The following is a 15,578-nucleotide window of genomic DNA, read 5'->3' as shown; positions in this document are numbered from 1 at the left end:
TCACAATAATAAATGCCAGGCATTTCTCATGCAGATAACGTCTCATGAAAGCTCTTTAATAGGAGAAATGAAAGTCTAAATGTATGGGCACTTTAATCGAGGGCAGGAGTGTTGATCTTTAGCAAAATGCAAGGTGACCCTATTTGTTTGATGGAAGTGGAGATTGAAGAGAAGCAAAATGCTTTGTCTCTTGGCTTTTTTCCTTTCCTCTCTTTTTTGGTCTGTGTTTTAAGGCTGCACTTCCAATTCAGAAATGTAATACTTGTGCATTTTCCACGAGATTATGTGCTTGAATATAACCATACTTTCCATTAAATGGAAGCCTTATTCTTCAAATAGCAACAATGTGGCAACTTCTCTCAAGATATTGCTCGGCAAGGGTGAAGCAGGGGCATCTAAGATTTATTATGAAATGTGTTCCCAAAAGGTATTTGGTGCTGTACAGTTTTGCTCCAGACACATCTGAATCTGTGGGAAAAATAGGACTATTACGGTGCTTTCATGATCTTTGTGAAGAGAATAATCAGGAGAAAGAGTGACCAAAGATACCATGATAAGTAGACAGGATACTGGGAAGAAATGTACTTTGTAATCACATACCACATTTTGTGACATGTATGACACCATTTATTGACATGTTCTATTGTTTAGGATAATTTATCTTTTTAGAGAAAGGGTTTTTTGATCAAGATTCTAGAAATCTGGGCAGGAGTGACCTGCTTGAGGGTAGAAAGGTTCTACAGAGGGACCTGGACAGGCTGGATCGGTGGGCTGAGGCCAACCGTATGAGGTTCAACAAGGCCAAGTGCCGGGTCCTGCACTTCGGCCACAACAACCCCAGGCAACGCTACAGGCTTGGGGAAGAGTGGCTGGAAAGCTGCCCAGAGGAAAAGGACCTGGGGGTGCTGGTTGACAGACGGCTGAACATGAGCCGGCAGTGTGCCCAGGTGGCCAAGAAGGCCAATGGCATCCTGGCCTCTATCAGAACTAGTGTGGCCAGCAGGAGTAGGGAGGTGATCATGCCCCTGTACTTGGCACTGGTGAGGCCACACCTCGAATCCTGTGTTCAGTTTTGGGCCCCTCACCACAAGAAGGACATGGAGGTGCTGGAGCGTGTCCAGAGAAGGGCAACGAAGCTGGTGAAGGGCTTGGAGTACAAGTCTTATGAGGAGCGGCTGAGGGAACGGCTGGAGAAAAGGAGGCTGAGGGGAGACTTTGTCGCTCCCTACAACTACCTGAAAGGAGGTTGTAGCGAGGTGGGTGTTGGTCTCTTCTCCCAAGTAACAAGTGATAGGACAAGAGGAAATGGCCTCAAGTTGCACCAAGGGAGGTTTAGATTGGATAGTAGGAAAAATTTCTTCACCAAAAGAATTATTAAGCCTTGGAACAGGCTGCCCAGGGAAGTGGAATCCCTGGAAGTATTTAAAAGACGTGTAGATGTGGTGCTTGGGGACATGGTTTAGTGGTGGACTTGGCAGTGCTAGGTTAATGGGTGGTCTCGATGATCTTAAAGGTCTTTTCCAACCTGAATTATTCTATGATTCTATGATTCTATGAAATAAGGTTCCAGATCAGAGAAGTACTTTACACATGCCCAACTATAGGCACTATAGCCAGTCTAGTGGGATTGTTGTCATGTTTGAGTACAATCCTTTTTCAAAGTTTGAAAAATTCTGCTGTGCAATATAATGGAGTTTAATGGCTTCATACTCAGTCTGCTGACAGGCAGTACACAGTCACAGGAAAAAACAGTGTCTAAGATTTTAAAAGGAGGAAAGCATAAAAGGAGGATTCAAGTAGTGGGAAAAAAATTGTTTTATGTAGACACTGCAATATAATGATTGCAGTACCTACAAGAATGGGTTCTTAGCCAGGAGTCATTCAAGCTATATTTCAAAGAAAACTGCATTTTTCCTCCTCCCTCAATGCAAAGCTAGGCAGGGAAAAAAAATTCCACTTAAAGGAATTCTGTAATTTCAAACTATTTTGCTACTTGGAAATGGAGCAAATATATTCTATCTCAATAAAATTTCCCAGGAAATAAAATTTTAGGGGAAAAAAATTTGGGTCTATATATGGTAACCTTTGGAATTGCTTTTTAAAAACTTAATTTCTTTTGCACCAAAAATGCATTTCCAACTATTTCATTTCCTCTTTCTAAACAGAATTGTAACTTCCTTTTCCTATTTCAAAATGTTTTCATTTAAATGAACATGGAAGTGTATGATGGAAACATCTTTTGAATAAACAGCCTGACCAACTTTTTCAGAGAACCTCTGTAATCAATAATTTGATTCAGTTCCCATCCACTTTGATGAGATGGTCAGATCTACTCATTATTGCTGGTAAACCTGAGGAAAAAGGAAAAATAGTTTATCTTTAAGAAAGATACTGCTTACTGGAGACAGGTTCTCTGCCTGTACTTTCTAGAAAACCATTTTGACTTTTGTGTCTCAGTGGGTTAAAAAAATCCAACACATTTCCTAATAGCATCCTGTCAGCTCAGAAGAGGTTTTAGGGTTTGACCTGGAACTGATTTCTGAAACGTCCTGTCTGTATTAAGGTATTTACAGTTTGCTTCAAGTCCCTGCACCTGAAATGCCCACTTTACTTTCTGATGTGTAATTGGTACCCTGGGCACCCAGAAAACTAGATTAGTTTTGCTACACGTGAACAATCTAGTCCTAGAGATCAAACAGGTAAGGCAACATCAGTCTCCTCTACCACGCGTAGGGAAAGGTCTGATTGGAAAGAGCCCTTTAAAGTTGAGTAATGTACAGATCCATGCAAACTGACATTCATCCAAAAACACAATTTGTGAAAAAGACTACTGAGAAGTAGTTTTTCAAGGTTTCATTCCAGCCCACACATTGGAGGAGCTTTGTGTGAGCTCCTTTTAAAGGGTGAACTGAAGAGCTTGGGTGAATAACAATAAATTAGACTTCTAAATCCACCTGTTATCATCTTTCCCAGTAGGTCGCAGCTATTCCTTTCAGAACCTGGTCCTTTTAGTCAAATCTCTGTCATTTCAAAATGCTATCATCTAGAGAACTTCACCTTCAAATTAGCCAGAAACTGAAGCTATTTGGAAAGAAACAATAAAAACTTTGCTTGAAATGCAAGGCAGGATACCATCTCAAGGGAGATTGGAGGACTGTGAGTGCAAATGTCTTCTTAACTGTTGGAGGTGCCTTGTCCGGGCCTGAACCACAGCCTCATAATCTCAGAGGGCTGCACATATGGGCATGAATCACTTCCACCTTTCTGAGACAAACCAGAATGAGCAGGAAAAAAACTCATTGCCAAGGTGTCAATACCTAGTAATATAGCAAGCCTGCTCTTTTCCAGTTGCTATAAGCTTGCATAGCTGTAACAGGTAACACATTCAGTTGAGGCTGGTCAGAACTGTTCCATCAAGGTAGTTTGCAGGAGAATTATTTTCTTCAGTCCCAGGATGTTTTCCACAAAATACTCTTTGTTACCTTTGTAAAAAAAAGTTAGTTTGGGGTTTTTGTTTTGTTTGTTGTTCCCCCCCCCCCCCTCCAGAAAGTCACATGCCCCAAAGCCCTAGAATTGTTCCCCTTTTAAAGGATAGAATATTGCATCTCATGGGTTTTATGAGGCAGGTGGCAGGGCAGAAAATACAGGCATATCCTGGTGACTGCAAGAAGAGCCTTCCCAGTTAGACCGGGCAAAATTCAGCCACAGCAGCATCATGACTTCAACATGCTAAAAGGAGAGAAGTAACCTTTCAGGTGAGATCAGAGTGTCCTTGACAGATAAGTGTTACTTTTTATTAGCTTGTGAATTGTAAAGGGTAGGTAAGACTGAAATGAGGTAAAAGATAATGTTATTTAACATGCATAATTGAGCCCTTGGGAGCAGGTTGCTGCATCTTGCTGATAAGGGTGGAATGAAGTTTATGAATTCTTGCATGTCTGGAAACCTGTGCGAGCAATGTGATGCTCAAGCATCATTGACATAAGATGGTGAGTGTAATGAGGAGTGTTTTGATATAAAGTTGCCTTCATGCACTAGAGGAAGTCTCACATAAGGCAAAATCTGAGTTCAGCATTTAGTTTAAGACGCTGACCTTCAGTAAGATCTTGCTACAATGTCTTGGATTTGTTGACGATCCATTAAGTAGAGGAAGCACAACACACGACATTCAGCTCCTGCATGGTCAGTGAAGACAAAGACCAAATATAAACTTATTTTGCTGTAAATTGCTGTTGCTTTCATTGATGAAAATAGTACAGACAATAACAGTCTTCAAAACAGGGACTAGCAGAACAACTAAGGAATTTTTAAATCATATGAAAAATTTATTTGAAAGTAGTAATTCATCAGAATGGAGATTCCTCATGGAGATATATAAAAATTATCAGAAAAAAAATCTCTGGTCCAGAATTGTCTGCTTTAAACTAGGAGAGGGAAAGAAAATGATCCCAGAAAAAAACCCCCACAGATTCTGTGAGTATGGTATATTTGGCTCTGGGTTCTAAACACATTCTTTTTTTTTTTTCCTGTATTTGTGTAAAATAGAATGTGTGAGACGGGGAATATGCAGAAGAAAATCCATAGCATGGTAGCTAGGCTGCTTTTCCTCTCAAACCCAGCTCAAAGGCTGTCCGAATGAGGATTTGAAATCAAACCTCCCACAATCTATATTATGTCATGACAAATTCTCTGGAGCAAGACAGTTGCATTTTCTCATATCTCATGTTCCGAACAGTAGATTGACAGATATGCAGTAAGTGAGCTGCACCAAAGCTCATCTTGTTTTCCAGTCTAGTTTTTGCTTTATTTGATGCAGCAACAACTTTTTTTTTTTTTATTTTCCCCTCTGCAAAAGTTTAATCTTCCCCTGCTCTGGGTCTGGAATGGCACCCTCTAAAACAAAATAAAGACATGCTTCCTTCCTCTACAAACTGTGCCCCAGTGGAAACTCTTCTGTTACTTAAAAGGTTTGAATATTGAAACAGTACCTTTGTATGAGCCAAAGACACCACTTTAGAGACTAACTGCCTGTGAAGCCCAAATGCTGATCTCCTTAGTCAAGCTAATGATAACTTCTAGTTCAAGGAGAGCTGTTCTTTTTATTACCACTATTACTGTTAGTGTTGTAATTATTTTGTTCATCTCACTATCTCTAGAAAAATTCTGACTGGTTATTAATATCTCAAGATACAGCTAAAACTTTCATCAGCTTCATTTGAAAGGAAAAGCTAGGTTTCTGTTTGCAACTGAGCCTGCTATCCTTTTCCATTTGGGTTTTAATTTCACTAGAAAGTGTGAGGTTGCCATGGCAAAGCTCATATCTTCACTCCTCTGTCTCAGTAGGTGCTTTGAAGAGGGGAGGTGGTCAGAACAAGAGGTAATTTGTGCTAATGAATGGCTATATTGTAATAATGTGCTCCTATTGGGCTCACTTTCAAGTTCCTCCAAAAAATACCCCCATGACCAATTCAGTATATTCTCAGCACAAACAGCACCGGGATGCACAGAATTTTGTAGAAATTAAAGCCAGGCATTAAATCCTTGGATTTGATATTCCATCTTTCAAGCTGGTAACAGTAGCAGTAAACATCAGGATCAACAGATCAAACCCTCAGATCTTCACTAGTCTCTCACTGAGGTTAGGGAAAGAGCTCGTGCAGGGCACTGAGCCATGCCAATGCTCTGAGTTAATTGGTTAAGTGATGCAGCAGAGAAAATCCTTTGCAATACTGAGTTCATGTCGAGTCCTTACTGGCAGAAGCTCTGCAGTGAATTACACTTTTTAGGGTGACTTCCAGGATGTAGCTGAAAAAAGAAAAGCATCAAACAACCTATTTCATACTTAGGAGGAACATCTGGCTAATGATTCAACTTACCATGCAGTGCTGTACTACTATTAGATTAATAAGCCCTCGAAGGCATGGAATTGCAACATTGAAATTTATGTGTATTTTGATTTCTTCCAATAAAAACTTCCACAGTCTTGTTTTGGTATTACTTTCGACACCTTCATTATGACCATGGAAAATGAGGAGACTCCAATCATATAAGCTAATTATGTCCATCCCTCAGGTAACTTTAGGTGGTTTGTAGTGGTGAGACTGGGAACTCTAGTAAAACTTTGTACTTGGACATCTCCAGCTCCTGGGATTTTACTCACTGCTACAAGTCATAGGATTCCAAGCAGAAAAATATGTTGTGGGAGCTTTCAGACAAGTGGTGCCACTGCTATGAGGGGAGAGCCAAATTCTTAGCAATGTTTATTTGCTGAGTTACTCTGCAGGCCAGTGGGGGATCAGAGAATCATTTAGGTTGGAAAGGACATCTGGAGTTCTGTAGTCCAACCTTCTGCTGAAAACAGGGCTGATTTCCAAGTTAAACCTCCTTCCTCACAGCCTCGAATTTTGAAAATATTCGAGATGTCACAGGCTCTCCAGCCCCTGTATGTGTGCTTAACCATTCTTGTGGTGAAGAATTTTTTTTCTGATTTCCAAACAGTGCTGACATTTGTGACCACTGCCTCTTGTCCTTTCATGGTGCACCTCTGAAAGGAGCCTGTATCTGTCTTCACTGTAACCCCTTTATATGTTTTGGGAGGCTGCTGTTAGTTACCCCTTATCCTTCTCTTCTGGCTAAACCAGTCCCAGTCTTTTAGCTTCTCCACATAACTCATAATCTCCAGCCTTCTCACCATTTTAGTGGACCTCTGTTGGACCTTCTCCCGCTTTCCAATACCTTTCTTCTAGTGAGGGAGCAGACGAAAGCTTGCACAGTACTGCAGATGCAGTCTCACCACTGTTGAATGGAGGGGAATCACCACTGTGCTCAGCCTTCTGGCTGTGCTATTGCTAGTGCGGTCCAGTATGCAGTTAGTTTTCATTGCTGCAGGGGTGCACTGCTGACCCATCTGCAACTTGTTCCCCACCAGAACCCCACAGGAGAGAAGAAAACCCTACTGCCATCCTCCCTGCCTCGCCTTACAAAAGTGTCTGTCCATCACAGTGCCACAGCAATATGAGTTTCCCCCAAATCTCTGTAATTCCAATGTCATAGCTCTGCATCTGGACATAGGTTTCTCATTCCTCCTGTTTGTTTATCATGCTGGGTGCATTCAGGTATAGGTACTCGAGATGCACTTTGTCAGAAAAAAGTCAGAGATCATCCTCTGCTGCCCTGTGTTCTGCTTGCTTCCTCTCATCCATCCTCTTCCACTTACCCCAGGGTGTTGCTCTCCATCCCCCAGCAAACCTCCTTCAAAGCCCTCCTTGCCAGGTTAGCAAGTCTCTTGGCAAAGATGCTCTTGTTTGTCCTTGTTCTTTGAAGCAGATTCAGTTGTCACAGACTCTCAGTTGTTTAGGGAAGACTTTTTTTCTGTCTTTTTTTTTTTTGTTTAAATTAAACCTCTGTAAAACATGTATGTAATTTGAGACAGTGGGGCTGAAGTAGAGTCATTAATGACTAATGAGGAACTAAGGACTGACCTGCAGGAGACCTCCAAATTGAATATTTTCTCTTCAGATTTAGCATGATTAAACAAATCGGTTTTGTGTCCAATCACTAGCTTTACTACAGAATTATTTTCCTGCTGCTCTGTCCAATCCCACAGAGACTAATTTAGGTAGCATTAATTGGTAATTTCCCAGATCAAAGCCCTTAATCAAATCAATAAGGATAGCTGCTGTGCAGTGTGATGATTATCATTCATAGACTAAAATATTATTTGTCATGTCTACCTTAATAATGACATGAGAGGAATACCAAGACCAACAAGAATTGATGTCCTGATAGCTTAATATATTGATAATACAAACTGTTTCCCTCAACAATTTGCTTGCCAGGGCACAGGGGTTCTCCTTGCCGTGGGCTTCGTTTAACTCCAAGATTTATTGGTAGCCTAAGCATATATAAATTACTGTCAACAACCTTGGTGATTATTTTTTTAAAAGTTCGAGTTCCTATGGAGATATTTCAGGGGTGAGTTTATTATTCGGTTGTGGAGAAAGGGGAGGGATTGGAAAGGCTTAGCAAGAAATGGTCATTTCTCTTAAGAGTGAGTGGTGTGAAAAGTGACCCAATTTATATGGCAGAGCAGCTGTATAGCTACATCATTTTCCAATATCAGCACCAAATCTTGTTTTTTCCCTCTTCAAAGGGAAAAGTTTGGTCTAAAAGCTGTTGGTTCACTAGCAATAACTGCTTTTTGATATAAATGCCAAACAGTTAATGTTTACCTTTTAGGGGTAAGCGACGAGATTCTTAAGGAAGCAGGCAAAAATAGCTTTTGTAGAAAACAAGTGAAAGCCACTGCTGCTGGGGAACATTTTGTACTCTGGACAGGTTATATACAACATTTTGTTTGAGGGTCCATGGTAGTGAGACCAGATGTGCCCTTTCCTGCCTAATCTGCCTTCATTATCAGTGGGGGTGCAGGATAAGAGCAATATGACCCATGGAATTGTGGATCCTCCGGTGTAAGGTACTGGGAAAAATGTGGCTAGAAAACAGGTAAATCCCTTGTCCTGTTCCCCTCTGTCTGATGAGGATGAAGGTCTGTTAGTGGGAAATGTATATACACATGTACTACACGGATCCCTCTTACAGCTGGACTCAGACACAGTCTACCCAGTAGCTGCCCATGGATCCCAGTCTCTCCAGTTGTGTCTCTCACAGACACAAACACACACAAATGGTCTCCCAGTCAATCCCAGGCCACCATGGCAGATGATTTGCTGATGCTCACACACTCCCTTGTACACTTGTGCTCGCTCCAGTCACTGCCATGGTGGACACATGGGCTCCCTCTCCAGTTGCTGCATTCAGACCCCTGTACACAACATGCACGTAGAATAGAGTGTCCTTCACCCAGGAAAATAGTTAGAAAAGGAGATTAATGAGAGGACAGACCAGACTGTGCTGATCAGGCGCAGAATAGGGCCTGACAAGCACACTATTTGTGTGTGACCACCCCTTCCTATCCCCTTGGACCTCTATTTTCCCACACTTGTTCCTCCCCAAACCACCTTGATACCTTCCTTTCCTTGCCTTAGGGGGTTCCTCCCCTAAACACACTACAACAAGCCTTGTGCAATCCAAAAATGTGTTTCCCCTGCATTCCATAATGTGTCCCTCACCCCTAAGCAGTGACTCCCCTTGGTCTGTAAGGTCTCCTTGAGAACTTCTCCCATTGACCCATCAGGTGAGTGTCCCCCCAGCCCATGGGACCAGTGCTCTCCTGCCACAGTTCTGGGGGGCTGGGGCAGGAGCTACCCCAAAACTGGGGTATTGGGGCTGCCCCCCTATTTGTTCCTCTGTATGTGTGGGGATGGGACTTTAAATGGGGTGATGGCTCCTGTGATGGGCCTGGGAGCAGCTGGATCTGGGTACTGTTTGAGTTTCCCTATCTGCAATTATTTCTCTGTTCTTTGTGTGAACAGAGACGAGCTTTTTATCACATAACATTTTTTTTTTTTTCCTAGATCCAGCATTAGCCATATTCCTCGCTCCTATACATTGTTTTCCAGCTGTGGATCTCAAAGCACAGCCAGCAGATGCCTAAGCCCAGAAGCCAAGGGAGGGAAGGAGACTAACCCATCCATGACATGACTCCTTCCTTAGATCCCAGCTCAGGAAGCCCACTCACACATTGCGTCATCCAGTTATTTATTAGTTCATTGTCTAGTCTCACATTTGTGAACTTCTCAGTGAAATTCCCTGTTTCTTTGGCAAACCTCCACAGGTGGAAAAAAGTGTCTTTTCTGTTTTGTTTTGCTTTGTTTGTGGATTCTACATTAGGGAGCGGGGTGGGGAGGGGGGAATCAACAGCCCTGTGAAGACCAGCTGCTTGCAACATGCTTCTCTTGCAGCTTTCCGTCAGAAATCTGACAGCTTTAGTTATTGTGATGGAGAAATAATGAGATGAGAAAAGAGTTGTCAAAAAAAGATCTGTACTCTTCTTCCAAAGAAGTAATTTACTTTTTGGGTGCTCTGTGGCTCCTAGAGCCAAGGAGATATCTGTAAGGATCCCAGTTATAGACAAAACTCTGCATTTGCCTAAATCAAGGCAATTACCAAAACAGAACAGAAAAAAATGTAATTTGTCTACCAAAAGGCCTTTTACTTATGGTATGATTCATCTAATTTAATGTGGGTGTTAACAGCATTTAGACTAGGTGGCTATAGGTGAGAAAGTCACCATGGGTTGCCTTTATAGTTAATGGGGAAACAGTTAACAGTGTTAGAATCATAGAATCATAGAATCATTAAGGTTGGAAAAGACCTCTAAGATCATTGAGTCCAACTGTCAACCCAACACCACCATACCTACTACACCATGTCCCTAAGCGCCTCATCTACACGTCTTTTAAATACTTCCAGGGATGGTGACTCAACCACTTCCCTGGGCAGCCTGTTAGTGGATTTTAAGGTTAATTCATCTCATCCTAAAACAAACTCCTGTATTTGGCCAGGTGAGTTTCCCCCTAAATGCATTGACTGTATTAATCAGCATAGATATATTGTACCATCTGAGATATCCTAAGACCTTCCACGGGAAGCTGGCAGATGTGACACAGGATCTCTTCTGCACTAATAACTGGATCCAGGGGGGATATCCTAATGCATCAAAAATGGCACTAAAACCCTATGTTTATGCAATTGAAACATGCACAAGGTCACCATTGACTAATATAGAAACCTGTGAAACTGCCTTGCATGTATATATTTCTTTAGCTATCCAGCCTGGCACTACAAGGACAGAAGTCTCGGGACCTGGGTTGTTCCCTGTGGATGTTTTTTATACCCCAGACATCCACAGGAGGCACTTTAGGGCATCTCACATAACACCAGGTCACCTATGCTGAGACAATTGAATAACCCTTAGCCAGTACAGTGATGGGGTTTGGAGAACATCTGAGGTAGACAGCAAGGGTGGGCTTCAGTGACCAAAAACTAGTGGTCTAGAGCCAATTCAGAGACCTTAGTATGTGAGCCATTCCCCTTTACCTGACAAATATGACCAAAGATTTTTTGGAGGTCCAGGCCATTCTGGAGCCTCAGCTGGAAGCTGGGCAGCATAACCTGGGGCATCTCAAGTCACACTAAAAGCATATGTTTAGACACATTAAATATGTCCCTAGTGATTGTTCAGATTTTTAGTTGTCTAGAGTTGGTGGACTGTACTGACTGATTAGTTCTCCACTGACTACAATGCACGTTTATGCACTGATGCATATATGTGTATCTACATGTACACACCTAAGTTTAAATTATGTGATACAGAGCTGGATCTAACCCCTGAAAATTAGTTGAAATGAACCACAGCATAGATGACTGGATCAGCATAGTTGCCTATACTTTATATAGCTAAAGAATAGTGAAACAAGTTAAAGTTTCAGAACTAGGTTTTTAGACACATTCAACTTAGTAACATGGTCCCTTTATACATCTGGTTATTTACACGTCTTAACTCTGAGATTTCCCCTTGAGCAGATGGAAATGTAATTTTAAAGAAATAAGTCGACATCTTAAATGGTGCTTGGATCTTGAGTCACCCTCCATTGGATCGTTATTGCTCCATGAAATGATGTTGCTGAAGGTAGTTAGATCCACATTTTGGAAGAAGGTGCAACACTTTTTTAGCATTTGCAACACTGGAAGTGTAAGACAGGCACAGTTTTTGTTTGAATCCTCTCAATTTGGCATGCTACATATGGAATGAAGATACACTTTTCATTTACAAATGAAATGCAGACAGTTTTGAACTTGCACATTTTCCTACATATGTGCCTAACTTTTGCATGAGCGTGACTAGCAGAACCAATCCGGCTTCCTTATGCTATGTGCACAAACCTGAGACTGTCACTTGAACTCTAAATATTCCCTAATGCAGCACTTACACTTGTGAAACAAGCTGATTGTCACTATCCTAGAAAGATTAAAATTGTTTCCTATGCTCCACCAGCATGATGAATTATGACTGGTACCTTCAGTTTCCTCTTCTTTTTCTTTCAGCACCTTTGAATTGATTTGGCTGGAACCAAACTCCACCCCTTCCCCCATCCCTTCTTCAAATATAACGTTTCAAAACAACCTAGGGCACAGAAAGTCAGTAGGCCATTCATAATTCCCATATACAGTATTGTTCTTGCCATTTTAGTCTGTTAGATTTTGAAATAAATAAAATTTTGATTGCCTTTGGGTGGGTAATAATGAATATATGATAACTTAAGCTCGTATATTGTTTTGTCATAAAGAATATGATTCTAATATGCATTTATTCTTTCTTGTCATAGTTCTTGTCCCCTGTGAGAACTACATGCTTGATCCAAATTACAAATCAGAGCATCTGCCTTGAACCAGTTGAGTATTCGCACATAAAACAAGTTTGTCCCTAAGGCCAGGCTGGAGCATGTCAACACCTGATTCTCTCTGACTTACGGTGGCATGTAACTGTCACTAACTGCACTTGGATTCAGGCCCACATATATTTGAGGAAATTAGTATTAATGCTCTGGCTGAGATTATTGACACAATGAGTTATTTGGTGTCACACAACACGTGGTCTTGGCTGTATGAGGAACTATGCTGATCAACAACATACAGCCATCACCCACATGTCATCAGACAGTGCCTGTCAACTTCTTCCCAGCTAGGGCTGGATGTGAACTGATGACATGCCTGGGTCTTGCTACCTATCCCTTGGAAAGCCACTTTTATGGACAACTGATGGGATTGCTAGTGACATTTCTATTTCCAATTTTCTTTTTTGTTCCTCCCCAGGTTTACTTAGCTGCAGTTTTGGAAAATGTTGAATGAGCACAGGAACGAGAGATACCCTTATGTTCCAGCACCCTGCCTAATCACCCGGCAGCATAGCTTTAAGTGATATTACACTGTAATTACATTAGCTGCAGTATCGGATGCTCGTTATCATGTCTTAATTGTGCAATAATTTTGATCAATGTGTAATTTCCTTGGTGCTGACTGTTGTGATTGCAAAATAAAAACACAGTTTAGGAGCTGTTGCACGTACACCTACTTAGTGTCTCCTTCAGTGGTTTGGTTGTGCACACACACGTGTGTTTGTATGTGAGAGACAGGCAGAACGTGAGCAGTCAGGGCAGCTGCCTGCCAAAACGTTCCCTGCTTTCAGGTGGAGAGAACTGACAAAAGAGCCCTGGCTAATCTTGCCGCAGTGGTTTAAGAAGTCACCTCTGTCAATCATCAGCCTGTGATCAAATCTGTCACCTCAATGGCGGTTAGTAGGATGGATGCCTGTGCCCACACCTCAGCTACTTCAGTGTGAAATCCGGCATTTTTTCTTTGCTGTCTGCTCATGAGTGGCTGCAGCTTGGAGGATGGACTTTGGCAGAAGGGCTGTGCTGCAAATCCGTGTTCCTTGCTGTAAGCCCTGCTACAGAATGGCAGGGCAAGGTGGTGCCAAGCCGTTGCAGAAAGATCTGGCAGAGCTTATTTGTCAATGTCTGTGGTCTCCCCAGGGAAAGCACTCTGTCCATTTGTTATGCTTACATCCACATAAAACCACTGATAAACAAAGAGGGGAATGGGTGGTAATGAAGAATAAATGAGGGTAGACACTACAATAGGATAGACACAGGACACTGACCTGGAAGGAGGAGACAGCTAAGCATGAATATCAGTCAAGATTGGTTTACACTCTTTCAAAGATGAAACACCAGGTGGATGCACTAATTCTTACCTGTTGCAGCTTCTCTACAGAAAGTCAGTGGTATCCGCTCAATTACAGGATATTCAGTGGCAACAGAATGTGAATGTAACTTTAAAAATGTCCTTAGAACAGCATCTCACTACAGCTCAGGATGATGTTTGAAAAAGGAGTACCACCCCTCGATTAAAACATCCAGCTTCCCCTTAAATTGAAGAGCCATCACTGATTTCTCAATCTACTTATTAGAGCTGAGAGAAATTCAGAATATCCTTTGTACGACGAATGCTGATCTGTTTTGAAGCAAATCATCATTCCAGACTGGAATTAATGTTTACAGTGAAAGTATAAAAATCCAAAAGGGAAAAAGAAAGTTTTGAAAATGTATGGCATTTTTTTTCCGTTTCAACTTGGTAACATGATAAATTATATCCTTACGTGTCATGTATTATAATGAGCAGCACACATTTCAAAATGAGAAGTAATTACAAAACAAAAACAAACAAATCCTGCAACGAGCTGTTAAAGCTGAAAATCTCCCAGCGCAGCGTTTTCAAACAGCTGTACTGCTAAATTGCCTATTCCCTTGGTATCAAAGAACAGACAGAAAACTCCTGCTAGAGAGTTCAACCAGCTCAGGTAATGTGCAACGACCAGAGAGAAAGTGGGAGAGACATAGCTATAGAAAACAGCAGACTGCTCAAACACATGGATTTGGGACCAGGTGTGTAGGGGTTACTTGACAAGTGACATCCAGCAAAACAAATGGATCGACAAAGGAAACTCTTTTAGAGAGGACGTTACTGATATGCATTGAAAGAGAAAAACAACAACTGACGTTATCTTCTTAACCCAGGAAACAGGTCTTTTCTAGGTCTGTAATTATAATGATTGCTTCTCTGCTGGAGGGATTTGATCTTCAGACGTCAGATGTAGATGTGCGTCATCATAAGTTAGGATAAGCCCCATGTCAGGTTCCCTGTTGCAATGACCCCACTTACTACAGGGCAAAAGTCCGAACATCTTCCTTCACTCCAGATTACGCGATGGATGCTGCTTAGGCATCACACCTTTGCTTGTGCCATGGTGGTTTGTTCATGTGTCCATGCTCCAGAAAATACCAACAACCATGTGAACAAGCTTGGTGGAGAACACTGAACCAGATAAATGATGGAGAATTAATAATGCTAACACCTAGAGCGAAATTTCATTGTTAGCAAAGACACCTGAGCTGAAATAGCTTACATCAAAAACTGAAAGAGAGGAAAATAAAATCTTTCATCTCTATTGTTTCACTTGGCAGGACCTTAGTTTTCAGCATGGGCTAATGTGACAGGGAATCAATGTAATGACTTCCTGGAAGATCATTTTCTTTACAACAACAACAACAACAAAGAGGAATGTACAAAGAACGAAGGCTAAATTTTGCAAAGACTGATTCATGTGCTGCACAGGTTGTATTCTTTCATCTCTGCCTTGAAATCCTGACCCCTTTCAGCTCTTGTAATTCTGCCTTCTTACAACTTTCTTAATAATTTTCCAGTTTGCCTCTGATGGTCTCGTCACCTGTCCTTCAGAGGTTCTCCCAAGTCTCCAAGTGGGTTCACAGGATTCATCCCTCTGCTTCTCTTTCCCTGGGCATCCCCACACACAGTCACAGGATCCGCTTCTTTTTTTTTATTATTAGTTGACACTGATGACTCAAAAAATCATCCCCACTATTCTGGGTCTGTCTCAACACCACACTGTCCCGCAAGTTCAACCCATACTTAGCTCAGCCCATCCTTGACATTTCCCTTTCAATTTCCAGCAAGGACATGAACATCGCCAATCTCAGTTCTTGATATTTTCTTTTTTCCACTGAGGTGTTGAGAATCCCTTCTACTACTGACAA

The sequence above is a fragment of the Calonectris borealis genome, chromosome 2 (genome assembly GCF_964195595.1).
Source record: "Calonectris borealis chromosome 2, bCalBor7.hap1.2, whole genome shotgun sequence".
Lineage (NCBI taxonomy): Eukaryota > Metazoa > Chordata > Aves > Procellariiformes > Procellariidae > Calonectris > Calonectris borealis.
Note: the sequence above shows the minus strand (reverse complement) of the source record.